The following is a 13,623-nucleotide window of genomic DNA, read 5'->3' on the forward strand; positions in this document are numbered from 1 at the left end:
TTCCACTCAGTAGAATTACTCTTACGCAACAATTTAAAGATAGTTTCACAAGTAGCTGTCAACTATGAAATGAATCTAGCAATGTAATTTAACCTTCCCAAGAAACCCCTAACTTCCTTTTCTGTCCGAGGGGGTGGCATCTCCAAGATCGCCTTCACTTTATCAGGATCTACCTCAATTCCTTTCCTGCTTACAATAAAACCTAACAACTTCCCCGAGGTCGCCCCAAATGTGCACTTAGCTGGATTCAACTTCAATTGATGCTTCCTTAATCAATCAAACAACTTCTGGAGATTCACAATATGATCTTCACCTTCTTTGGATTTTGCTATCATATCATCGACATATACTGATAGGTATGATAATACCTATTGTTTTTGGTAGAAATATCCCCCTCTTAAGCTTTCTTTTGATAAATAATGAGTGTATTTATGTGTTGATTTGTATTTTGATAGGTTGATTGCGGTTTGGATGAAAAGCGACGGAAAAAGGGCTGAATTGAATAAAATGACCACCGACCTTCGTGTGTTCAAATAGTCATAACTTTCTGTCACGTTATTGGAATTGAGCGCAACAAAAGGCATTAGAAACTAGACATCGCAAGCTTTCCGTAGAATCTAAAATCATGCAAATCGGAGGTCATATGGAGAAGTTATGGTCATTTGAATCATGTGCCTAGGGGTAACGCGCCTAGGCGCACAAATTGTGCACGCCCAGGATCACTCCTGCACGCCCAGTCCAGAGAGTTGGACTTGAATTTTAAGTTGTGCACGCCTAGGATCACGCCTAGGCGTGCGCCTAGGCGTGTGCCTAGGCGTGGTGCGCCTAGGCGTGAAAACAACGCGTCTAGGCGTGAAAAGCAATTTTCTGAGGTGTTTTAAGTCGTGATTTGTCCGAGCTGCGGGAGTTTTGAGACCTAGAACTGAATTTCTGGGGAGCGAAAGCAGAGGGAGAGGCGACTCTTGGAGCTAGGAGGAGAGATTCTTCAGCTCAACTTGGATCTACTCAACTAATTGGGTTTATTCATGATTTTCTCATCTCTCCTTTTATGTTTTTCTCTCATTATGTGTAACTAAATCACTTGTGCCAAGGCTAGGTTGAAGCCTTGGGTTTGATGACTTTGTTTATGACTTGATTTACATATATATGAGTTGATTTGGGTATAAATCTTGTGTTTCTATGTTTGATTGCAATTTCTTCATGCTTGTGGTGTTTGGCCAACACCTAGGTTTTTTTGGATGAAATTGTTTGGAGAATTTGCTTAGACAATAATATGTCAAGTAGATTATGCTTCTTGAAACACTTGATTATGAATGTGTCTCCCTTTAATTAGGTGACAATTTGTATGAATCCTAATCTTCATAGAACTTCATGAATTCCTATGCATGTTTAGACCAATAGGATGGCTAGAATGTATTTAGGAATATCCGACCTAGACCAATAAGATGGCTAGTAATCGATTGTAGGGAGATTTGGCTTAAGTGCGCTAAAACCGACTTAGGTACGGATTCGTTATGCCCGAATTAGCAAATATGTGTGTGAATTTGTGTCATTGCAAGTCATTTCCCAAGGGGGATTCCAAAGCCTTGGTGTTCATCTCATTTGCATTAGTTGCATCCCTATTCTAAGAAAATACCAAAAATACTTTGCTCTTTACTTGTCTTAGTTTAATTACCAACCCAAACAATCTTGAGTTGATCTTTACTTTGTTTGCATTGTACATACATACATACAAGTATACATTTGGATTAGACATAACTCCATCCCTGTGGATTCGACCCTTGCTTATCATTGTGCTGTAGTCGCCGACTAGTACACTTGCTAGTAAGGTTAATTTAGACCCAACATATACTTCCACTTCTCTATGCATCATGTCATGAAACAAAGTGACCATGGCTCGTTGATAAGTAGCACTAGCATTCTTTAGACCAAACGACATGACTTTATAGCAAAAGGTTCCCCAGAGGGTAATAAAAGTCATTTTCTCACGATCCTCTGGTGCCATCTTGATCTGATTGTAACCCGAAAATCCATCCATGAAAGAGAAAGTTGAATGTCTAGCTATATTATCCACCAAAACATCGATATGGGGAAGCGGAAAATTATCCTTCGGGCTTGCACGATTGAGATCTCTATAATCGACACACATCCGCACTTTTCCATCCTTCTTGGGAACAGGTACAATATTTGCCACCCATTCAGGGTATCTAGCCACTGCTAAAAAACCAGCATCGAACTGCTTCTTCACTTCATCTCTTATCTTTAAAAGCATATCTGCTTTCAATCTCCTTAGCTTTTGTTTCACTGGGGTACATTCTGGAATCAATGGTAACTTGTGAACAACAATACTTGTATCAAGACCGGGCATGTCCTGATAAGACCATGCAAAGACATCCTGGTAATTATGCAATAAATCTATCAATTTCTTCTTATTTTCTCCTTCGAAGGCAGCTCCTACCTTAACTTCCTTCTTCTCCGTTTCAGTTCCCAAGTTAACAACTTCTGTTACCTCTTGGTGCGGCTTTATTAGTTTCTCTTCCTGATTGACTTGTCTTAACATTTCAGGTAAAATCTCAATTTCTTCCTCTATTTCATAGTCAGATTCAACATTGCTAATGGGTGCATCAAAATCTGGTTCATTAAGTTCGCCATCTTCGTTATCATCATTTTTCAATCCTGAGAAAGAAATGAATAAAAATGGTTTTGAGAATGGAGAACAAAACTTAAATGGAAATGGAGAAACATGAATATGGATGACTGTCAAAAGACTTTCATTTCATGGAAAAGGGAATATGTACAAAGATTTGAACATGCAATCGCCATACTATAAGATTTATTGAAAGCAAAGTAAAGCATGCTCATTACAAAAGACCCAAATGAAGGCCGTGAGCTGGGCCCACGATGGTAGTGCACTCGTGATTACTCTTGCAGGTTCTTGAGAGGTACTGGGAGCTCCAGACTGGTCCAGTTGCCTAATTTGAAATTTGAAGGACGCGAGATGACAAAGCAAGGTCTAGCAGCCAAACTCTGTTCCTCTTCCACCACAGCAACTTGGAACTCCTCAAACTGATCACATATATTTGTCAAAATTGCCCCAGTTACATCAGTCGAGTTTCCAACTGGCAGTTTTCCAAAAACTACCCCAGTATCAGCCAAACTTATCTTGTTCTGCATCCCTCCATACACAAAACTGTTATAAAGCCAAGGAATCAATTTCTTTTCGACTTCCAGCTCCTTTCCTTCCAGACGAGCAAACCTCTTCGCCTGCTTTTCTGCTTGTGCACGGTTCCTGTCAGCCCTAGTTGGCTTATAACCCAAAGCCCAACGTTCTGGATGTTTCACCATTTCTACTGGCTTCTTAATTCCTTGTTGATTCTTACCAAGTCCTTCTCCCGGACGAAACCCCTTTTTCAACACAAATTTTGCTACATTCTTCGTAACCTTGGATACTTGTGGCTTTAAAGGAGAACGTCCTTCGTTCACATAGCTAGCACTAGCAATTTCAAAAGATTGGAATGAACTCTCAATCCCTTCTGTCGGAGCATCAATAGGAGAATTATTAGACAAACTAGCAACCATCCATTCTGACTGGCCTTTTACTATGTAAACCCTTCCATCATGAACAAACTTGAGCATCTGATGCAATGATGAGGGAACGGCTCCTGTAGTGTGAATCCAAGGTTGTCCCAATAAGCAACTGTAGGTTGGTGAGATATCCATTACCACGAATGGCACATTGAAAGTTACGCTTGCAACCTGTAAAGGTATTTCAATTTCTCCCATAATCTCTCTACGTGTTCCGTCGAATGCCCTTACTACCATCGACACTGGTCTTAAATAAGATCTGTCAATCGACAACTTTTCAAAAGTCTCCTTCGGTAAAATATTGAGCGATGACCCATTATCCACCAAAATGCTTGCTCATTCCTTTCCACGACACATGGCTGAAATATGCAAAGCTTTGTTATGCCCCATCCCTTCAGGCGGAATATCATCCTCAGTAAAGGACAACAAATGAGACGCCAACACATTTCCCACAATGCTATTAAAAGAATCTGTAGGATACGTCCGCCCGATTTAACATTCTCGTCAAGACTTGTCGATGCGGTTCAGAACTCATTATCAACTCCAAGATCGAAATTTTTGCAGGGGTTTTCTTCAATTGATCCACTATCATGTACTCACTCTGCCGAATAATTTTCAGGAAATCCTAGACTTCCACATCAGTTACAACTTTCTTTTTCTCCTCTGGGCGTACAAAAAGATCTTCTTCCGGAATAGAACCGAATTCTTCAACTTCAGGTATTGCTTTCCCTTTTCTTTTGCGTTCAGCTTCAAGATCCACTATCGGATTCCCTTCTGGCTCATTTCTCGTGTAACATCTCCCACTCCAGGTAACTCCACTAACACCAGAAATATTATCTACCATTTCTCCTTGCTTTCCTGTAACTTCAGCCTCATAATTCCATGGCACAGCCTTGTCATTCTTGTACAAAGGATCTATCTTTGATTTGAGTGGCCCAACTGGTGGCGCATCTTCCACATAATACTGTAAGACAAATTGCGGAGCACGGTTCGGCCTAGGCCCTTGATAATATCCTCCTATAACACTGACTTCATTTGATTGGCCTTTCACCTCAAACTTTATTATCTTCAAATCCATCAACTCTTGTACCTTCTCCTGAAAGCCACAACAATTCTCAATAGCATGTCCCCTTTGTCCTCTATGGAACTCACAAGTCTTCATGTCATCAAAAAGTCCACGTTGAACGGGCATATCCACTGCCACTTCCTCAACTAATCCTTCTTTCCTCAACACCATAAACAACTGGCCCAACGGCATTGCAATCTCTGATACCCATCTTTTTGTAGCACAAAATTCTTCAATGGCATTCACCCCTTCTTTCTCATGATTAGGCAATGGATTGTTGTTGACATTTGGTTTATTGATTGCACTAAGATCCAGCCATTTCGCTTCAATCATCCCCTGGACTATCCTTTTGAATTGTAGACAACCTTCAGTTGAGTGCCCGGGTGTACCTCCATGATATAAGCATGTAGCATTAGGATCATACTAATGGGGATATGGAGGTTGGTGGACCCGTCCCGGAATAGGAGCCACTGCTCCTTGCGCTTGAAGTTTCGTGAAGCATTCAGCATAGGTTATGGGCAAAGGATCGAAATGCTCAACGGGCCTTCTGGGTCTTTGGTTTTGGAAATTTGGACGAGGATTTTGGTAAGTGTTTGGGTTTTGAAAATTTTGGTAAGTGTTTGGGTTTTGGAAGTTTTGGTAAGTGTTTGGGTTTTGCGAGTATTGATTGGGTGATGGTGTATTGAATCGGGGTGGATAAGGATTTTGGGTGTGGGTATGATCATAGTAGGCTCCTGGGCTTGACATCCTTGGGGCATTGCTTCTAGGGCGATAATCTGAAGTAGGCACACCATAAACAGCTGGATTTGAATCAAAATTCACAGAATGCACTTCCGCCTTCTTACCTTTGCTTGCTTTAGCCGGGTCTAATTTATCAAGGGTGGGATAATACAGAGTACCTCTCTTCATGCACCGTTCAACTCGTTCGCCTGCTTGTATCATAACAGCCAAATTATTATGGCCACCTCCCGCCAAATTGGAAGTATAAGGCTCCTGGAAAGCATCAATGAAAGCGTTCAACAAATCCTTTTCTGAAAGGGGTGGGATTATCTGGGCTGCCAAATCCCTCCATCGATGGGCAAATTCCCTAAAGCTTTCCCCACTCTTCATTGTTGTGTTCTGCAGATCGTAAATGGTAGGGATCTTTTCTTCATTATGCTTATACTGCTTCATAAACATTTCAGCCAAATCCTCCCACGAAGCTACTGATGAAGGGTTAAGGGTATTGAACCACCTTTGAGCTGCCCCAGTCAGACTATCTTGGAAATAATGCATCAACACTTTCTCATCGCTTGCATATGGCTGCATGCGCCGACAATACATCGTTAAATGATCCAAAGGGACTCCAGTGCCATCAAACAAACTGAATTTTGGTAGTACAAAGTCATGTGGAACATTCAAATTCTTCACCAAGCACAAATTGGCTGGGTTCAGCATCCCTACAGCATTGAAACCCTCTATGGCTCTTAATCTCTTCTCTAACTTCTTAATAGCATCCATTGAGCTACTTTCTTCATTCTGGACTCCCTCAGTTACTACCCCGCCAATAAAAGTTCCCGCGGTATCAGCACCGACTGGGAAGGGATTCTCATGCCCATGAGGATCAACTTGATAAATGTAAGCTGGGTTCTGAGTCCTTGCCTGTTGAGAAACATATTGATGCTGGTGCAAACCAGGCAAAGATTGGTTACGGACAGGAGTGAACCCGGGTGGGTAAACTGGTACTTCTTGGTGCAAATGATTCTCAGGAACCTCTGGTGTTTCAAAATTTTCAACTACTCCCTTTCCTTTCATCAGCAACGCCATATTCTTCATTAGTAGGGCCATTTGCTCTTTCAGTTCAGCTATGTCCTGATTCTGACTATGCTCACCCATTTCCTGCTCCATATTCTGAATAATTCTTGATTGTAGGCGAGTCTGATAGGGGTGTCGATGGTGCTTCTCGGGCGCTATGATTATTTATGATTTTTCTGTGCATTATGAAAACAACAACATTAGTTCTCATTTATTTTAATTTAAAGATGTGCATGCATGTGATTATTATTTATGCAGGACCTAAGAAATCTTTACAATCCAAAAAAAAAAGATAATATTGGCAAAATATCATTCCATTCAAAATATTGTATCTCGAATTGTTTACATCTTTACTCATCATCAATCTCAATAACATCAGAATTAGCTGACTGTGTTTGAAATATCTTCTCCTTAAGTACATACAAGTCTTTGTGTAAATCTGTCAAAAACAAGGAAACCCCAGTCAACTCTGGCGCCTTAAATGCCCGATTTAATTTCAGATCTTGTACCCTTTTTTCATAGCTGTGAGCCCATTATGATAATTGCAATGCTCGACTCATAATTAACTTGATCTTGTCCTCTATGCCTTGTTGCTTCTGTTGAAATTCATTCAATTCATCATGTAAGAAATCATTCTGTTGATTCAATTCTTCTACCTCTGCCTCTTTTTGCTTAATGAAATCTTCGTCTGCAATACAACTTCTGGAATTTTTGACTTTCTGACAAGACATACTCCATTTGTTCTTTCAAAGAGTTGATCTCCACCTTATTCCTCTTTAACTTATCAACTTTGTCAACTATCTCCTTCTTAGCATTGTAGCTTAACTCCTCCAATGTCACAATTGTTCCCTTCATTTGAGTAATTTCCTTTCGTGCCTCTTGAAGTTCTCCTTTCATACTTCTCCCTTGCTCCTTCATCTTGATATACTCTTCCTGAAGATTGCTCCTTTCTTTTTCCATTTGCAAATCTTTTTGCAGCTTCATTTTCTTGCTCTTGACAAACTCAGCCTTCATCCTTCTAAACTTTCCTTTATACTTTTTATATTTCTCAGTCATAGTTTGCAGCATTTTCCACATTATCTTCGCCTCTTTGTCAGGATATCCAGATGGTCCTCTAACCATTTCATCATCACTTGATGTGTCCTCTATCTGTAAATCTCCATCCATTTCCTGAATTTCTTCTTCCACCATTACTCCTACATCTCTGTCTAGGACAAAATCTGGATAAGAAACCCTTCCATCTTCATCTTCTTCCTCAATGACCTCCTTAAGTATGGCTTCATTTTCCTGAGAATGCTTTTCTTCCCCATTATCTCTTTCACCTAACTTTCCTTTTCCTTTCCTTCTTCCCTCATCAGACATATCATAATCTGTATAAGATTTTCCTCTTTTTGCGTGCCATGCCTTGTACTGAACAGTTCCATAAATATTTCACGGACCTTTTCTTACTCCTTGAGGGGTACTCCAGGCCTCCACTATCTTTCGTACTAACGCCTTTGCTTTTTCCTCTTCAAGGGAGAATTCAAACTCCTTCAACTGAAAAGTGACTGGTCTACATGGATTCCCACCTATTTGTTGGAGAAACATGGCCGGTGCCTCACTTGTAATTCCCCAAAGGCCTATAAGTGGAACCCAATCGAAATCACCACACCTATAAATCAATCCGTCTGTTTTATGCCATGGGGCTCTCATGTATACCTTCTTTTCATCCAAACTAGACAAAAAACAACTCCACTTCTCCATTGAAGGCTTTAAAGGCTGCAATCTTGCCTTTTCGAAATCACTGATAGGATCTCTCAACTGACAATCATCCTTTTGGAACTGCACAAAAGGAGCCCCAACTGTCTTGTCATACTTTAGGTGACTAATAAGCCAGATCCCAAGCAACTGAGCACACCCAATAAACCTCCCTTCCGTAGAAACACGACAGTGATTAAAGGACCGGAAAGTCGCACATAATATGGCAGGCACTGGAGTCGCTTGATGCTTAACATGATTAACCATCTTAATCACACCTCTATCTATATTTCCACCAGCACATAGAAAAATCACGGTACCATATATGACAATTGCAAAAGCAAATCGTCCTTCTTCCTTGTGGAAATTCTCTTTAGCAAAATTCATCAATAATTCTTCTGGAAAAGTCCACCTTGCACCCTTTATACTTCCCATTTCTTTAATCTTCTTCACTGGTAAACCCAAAAGCTTAGAGATAACTGCTTCTGCGAAAGTTTTTTCTCCTGGGTTATAGATTTTATTAGCGTGCAAGGTGTACCCCAATAATTCGACATACTCTTCCATCAATGGTGATAAATCTATTGACCCAAAAGTGAAGCAACGGTATGCTGGATCCCAATACTGCATAGCCGCCTTCAGGAGAGTTACTGGCGTCTGAATAGTCAACAGATGATCAATTCTCCCAAACATACTCCTAAACGCTTTCTTTGTATTCATATCCTGCTTCTGCCAAAACTCAGACAAAGCTTCCGGTGCTCGAGTCTGGAATGAAACCTTCTTCACTGGTCTCAACGACTGATCTTCTTTCAAACTTTCTCCCAACTCTTCTTGTAGCTTATCTAACTTGTCTCTGATTTCTACTGGATCACCCAACTCCACCGTGCTTGTTCCTATGGGCTTGATCATTCTGCCAATATTATCTAGTTAGATTGCAAAGATGTGCTCTAACGTGTATGCATGATCAATGATAAAGAAAGAAAAAGAAAAACAATCATGGATATTAACCTGCACAGGTTAGGTTAGGATACAAGCAAAACAATATACATGAGGGAATAAGTTACATCAAAAATAATGAGCATGATTAAGGCATATAACAAGGAATATAACATGCGAAATAAATAGTTAGGGATAGAGACGCCCCCTTTGTTCCTAAGATGGGTAATACCACCTAAAAATTTCTGAAGGTCTAGAACCATGACTACGGTTTATCTATGGTGCATATGGGTGGTTTAACTAACTAATCACGAGGTCTTTGGATCAGGTGGCTTTTGCTCCATTGGATCACAAAAGCCCATCCCTTAATGTCATAAGAGGACGTCAATCCAGGAAGGTGTCTTCCCCCACCCATACAGGGAAGTGAATCCCATGAAAGTGGTATATCAACCTTCACTAATTACTAAGTAACCCGGGTATAGGGTTATGTGTGTGCAGTGTAAGTGAATGTGTGTGCGGGGGCATACAAACCAATATCCCTAACATTTAAATCTCACAAGGCCCATATCTGATGAAGAAATCTACAACATTGAACAAATTCTTCAAATTTAATATACAAATACAAATAGGAACTAACATAAAAACTATACAAGAAAAGCACAAAAATCAATCATACAGGTTCAACCCCTTTGGTATAAAAACCAATGTCCCCAGCAGAGTCGCCAGTTGTCGCAACCGGGGTCACGACGCGGACCGGCGATGAAAGGATAAAAAATGATTTAGAGTCGCCACCAATTGATTTAAGTGCAATTAGACACTAAAAAATGGTCTACGAACCAGAAAATGAGTAAGGGGGTCTATTGAGTGTGGGGAAGGTGTTAGGCACCCCACAACTCCCTAAAAGGTTACCTAAATTGATCTATGTGTTTTTTCTTGAAAAGTTGTTTGTCCAATATAAATGATATTTTGATTTGAAAAGATAACATAATTAAAGCCTAGGCAGGAGCTGAATGTCATCAAGTCCTCCTCCTAATTAACTTCAATTTAGTTACCATTATATTTTCGAGTACAAATGATACATTAATTTGAAGAGATATCATAATTAAAGCCTAGGCAGGAGCTGAATGTCATCAAGTCCTCCTCTAAATGAACTTTAATTTAGGTATCTAGTAAATTAATTTATCATTGTGTTTAGAAATACAAAGGACACTTTAATTTAAAGAGATAACATAATTAAAGCCTAGGCGGGAGCTGAATGTCATCAAGTCCTCCTCCTAATGAACTTTAATTTAGGTATCTAGTAAATTAAATTACCATTTACATTTTGTTTAAATAAGGATAGCACAATTAAAGTCTAGGCATGAGCTGAATGTCTTCAAGTCCTCCTCCTAGTTGACTTTAATGTAGTATCCATTAATTTGTTTTTATGAAGAGTTGGTAAAAAGTGCTTATTGAATTGATGGATTGGTAAAACTAAACCCCTAAACATGTATACTAATTACGTTAAACATAAATAAAACTAAATTACATTAATCTACTTTTCATTATTTCCACTACACTACACTACTTTTCATTATTTCCACTACCTTATTACATGGCTTATATTTACAAGAATATACATGCCAAATAAGATACAAATATATACAAATAATGAAATATAAAGATAAAAATACAAATACAAATATGGCCCATGGAGCCCATTAATTGCTCAAACCCGGTCCAATCTCCAAATAAGCTCTCCAGCCCAAATGAAGATCCATTGCAGTCGAGTCCATAAATCAAGCAAGAGAATGATCAAAATTAGAGGCTTAAACATAATCAAGATTCATATTAATAACAAGCTTCCATTAACAGTTTCTCTCATACGAACATACATATAAACACTACACCAAATCCGAATGATAGGAACAAGAGCCAAAACCAACTTGCATTATATCTCTATAGCACATCATGGATTCAAGCAAGTATAATACCAAACGATATAACAAAGCTCATAGATTATCAACCAAATACAATAGCCAACATCACTGAACGAGATCAAAGCAAGCATGATCAAAATACTAGCAGAGAACCAGACCCCATTCCTTATACCCAAAACACGTTCCATATACTTTACACCAAAAACAAAACAACAAATATGTGGCATCACAACATAGATCTAGGCTGAAAAACCGATTCATTTATCAACAGGATACAAACTAATAGAATTCCAGCCAGCATATTGTAACTCATTTCATCATTACTAATCTCACAAGGCAGAGCATCGAACCACATATAAACAACATCAAAAGTGACACATTATTTTTGGTGCTAACTGCAATGCATTCTCCAGCCAAATAAACAGTAACTCACAGCAAAAATTATCGGAGGATAACACAAATGACAAATAGGGAAGATCACGAAGAACTCAAACCATGCTAGCAGGAGAATCAAACAATACCCAGGAATTAACAATCAAGTATTAAGATGAGCAGCAGAAAAACATCAAGAATAGAACCAATCATAAACCAAAGAAATTTCAGAAATATAACCAGTAAAATCAATTATCATTCTCAACATCCAAACTCAAGTATCGAAACCAAAGAGTGAACCAGCACCACCTCAAAACAAACAGAAACTCATATATCAAAACCGAACATGTTTTCAGCACAAGAATCGAATCAAAGCAGGAAAATCAGAGAAAAGAACTGGAAACTTAAGTATAAACAGATTATTACTCTTGAAGGCTAGATTCGGATTGCGCGAAACCCTCTTCTCCCGATTTCGTCTCTAGTTTGCGTCTGCCTTTCACCCTTCCTCTGGTGCAGCCGCTCTTCTTCTTGGCCTCTTCCTCTTTTATGCAACTGGTTCCCTTTTACTCCCTTGGTTCCCCTATCAAGAATCCTTCCTTCTTTATCTCTCACGGTTTCTTTCTCTGTCTGCTCTCTTCTCCCTCTTTTCTTTCTCCCTTAATCCCTTTTCTTCTTCTTTTTTTTCTTGTGCCGCCCCCTCCTTTCTCACACGATTTTCTTACCCTTTTTCCTCTCTTTTTTTTTTGTTATGCCGCCCCCCTTTGTGCGGCGAATCTCACCTCATCTTTAACTTGGATTCTATTTTTAATGTCAACATTGCCCTTTAAACCCTATTTTCCTCTCCTTTGTTAAAAACCCTCAAGACTAACATTCTTGTCTTTTCCCTACTTTTGTGAAACCCTAATAAAGGAACCACCTTTTCCTCTTAAGGATTTTCTTTATTATTTATTTAATTTTCCTATTTTTTAGATATTTTCTAGGGTTTAGTTATATTGGGTTTGGGTTGGAATTTTTATGGGCTTATGGTCCAAGAAATAGGCTTTAGGATTTTTTGCATGCTTGTGGGTCCAAGAAACAGGCTTTGAATTTTTTGTGAGATTACGGGCTCCAGAACGGGCTTTTGAATTATTATTATTATTATTGTATTTTTTAATTTTTTCTATTATTTATTTTTTAATTTAATTTAATTTAATTTAATTTTTTTTTTGGGCCGGACGAAAACCGGGTACTACAGAATCCCTATAAATTGACATGATGGCTGACATTACAGAAGTAAATGATGTAGCCAGCATAAATAAATTGCGTTGATTTACTTCAAATACTCATCCAATTTGCTGTTCCAACCAAATTACAGGAAGGAGATTTTCTCAATCTTGCCATTTAAAATTAGCACATTCATTGACGTAGTAAATAAAATTTTCCACTAGACGGGGCCTGCACATTTCAAAGTAAAAACCTACAATTAATAAATTGGATCTGACTAAATTCCTTTAGCAAGGATTTCAAATACTCTAGGTATTATATGTGTTATAGCCTTGACCTTTTCATCATTAATCAAAGTCATAAGGCTAGAGGTATAAGAAAAACACTTCCCAGACGAACCAAAACAAAGTCCTAAGGTTTTCGGTTTCCATATCCAAGGGCGAAGTCAAGACATGAAATGTGAGGGGTCGTCGGGGTGGACACTAGATTTTTTATGTCAGGGTGGCAAAGTTGAGCAGGGGTCGAAATTTTTTTTGGATTATCTATTAATTATATTACTTTCGAAAGTAGAGAAAATAACACTAAAAATCAAAGGTTTATAAAACAAGATAAGTAGTAATTTTACATGTCTTCATATTTCAAACATTTGAGTATAATTTTTTACAATAGAACATATAAATTGAAAAATTCAAGGGGTCTTTTTATGTGTACTATAGATTTAGCTCTAATTAAAATTATTTTCTCACTTGTACGTAGCCTCGCCCCTGCCCATATCACCTGTGGCTAGGGTACTAGCAAAACACTTCCTAGATGAACCAAAGCACCAATTTTGAAGTATTTTGCAGCCAATGAATAGACTTAATATATAAAAAACGTCAACACTAGCAGAAATTATGATTCATATATTCCAAACTCATTGAGAATTAATGCCTCCTGACGGCAGAAACACTGACCATCAGACTGTATTGGTAAACTATGTCCAGAAATTTAAAAGAATAGGTCCATTAGAACCTC

The sequence above is a fragment of the Tripterygium wilfordii genome, chromosome 19 (genome assembly GCF_013401445.1).
Source record: "Tripterygium wilfordii isolate XIE 37 chromosome 19, ASM1340144v1, whole genome shotgun sequence".
NCBI lineage: Eukaryota > Viridiplantae > Streptophyta > Magnoliopsida > Celastrales > Celastraceae > Tripterygium > Tripterygium wilfordii.